This window comes from Pseudophryne corroboree, chromosome 11 (genome assembly GCF_028390025.1).
Source record: "Pseudophryne corroboree isolate aPseCor3 chromosome 11, aPseCor3.hap2, whole genome shotgun sequence".
Lineage (NCBI taxonomy): Eukaryota > Metazoa > Chordata > Amphibia > Anura > Myobatrachidae > Pseudophryne > Pseudophryne corroboree.
In genome coordinates this window covers 252,710,407-252,711,017 of record NC_086454.1, presented here as the reverse complement: position 1 = coordinate 252,711,017, position 611 = coordinate 252,710,407, and the positions used below count along the sequence as shown (strand labels likewise).

The following is a 611-nucleotide window of genomic DNA, read 5'->3' as shown; positions in this document are numbered from 1 at the left end:
ATAACTTATATGCACAGCTTTATGGTTATTTTAGATTTAGTTTATAATTAATAATATATTTTTGGATTTAAATTTATATTAATCCTTTAGATCAGGCATGTCAAACTCAAAATCCCAACTGGGCCGAATAATCAAGGTCTAAGGGGTACATTTACTAAGCAGTGATAAGAGCGGAGAAGTGAGCCAGTGGAGAAGTTGCCCATGGCAACCAATCAGCACTGAAGTAACATCTATACTTTGCATACTATAAAACCCTCAAGCTACATGCAACCCACTACCACACCATACTGTATGTGCCCAATCTCATTTGACCTTGGAAGCAATACGGTATTGGGCCTGGTTAGTACTCGTTTGGGAGACCACCAGGGAATACCAGGTGTTGTAGGTTACCTCCTGTACCACACTAGCAAAAGGTTGCTTCTGCATGATATATGTTTAGCATACAAGCAACTAATGAATAATGACCTTAATAATAAATTCACAGATACAGAATAATCTGTGGTTCACGATTAATTCAGTTAGTTAATAATATTCTGTCTGGGTATTCATTAGAGATGTGCACCGGAAATTTTTCGGGTTTTGTGTTTTGGTTTTGGATACGGTTCCGCGGC

At 38.0% G+C, this 611-nt stretch overlaps 1 pseudogene; it reads left to right on the top strand.

The window, feature by feature from the left end:
* Positions 1-269: 269 nt before the first annotated feature.
* Positions 270-388, top strand: LOC134971230 (5S ribosomal RNA; annotated as a pseudogene).
* Positions 389-611: the final 223 nt, after the last annotated feature.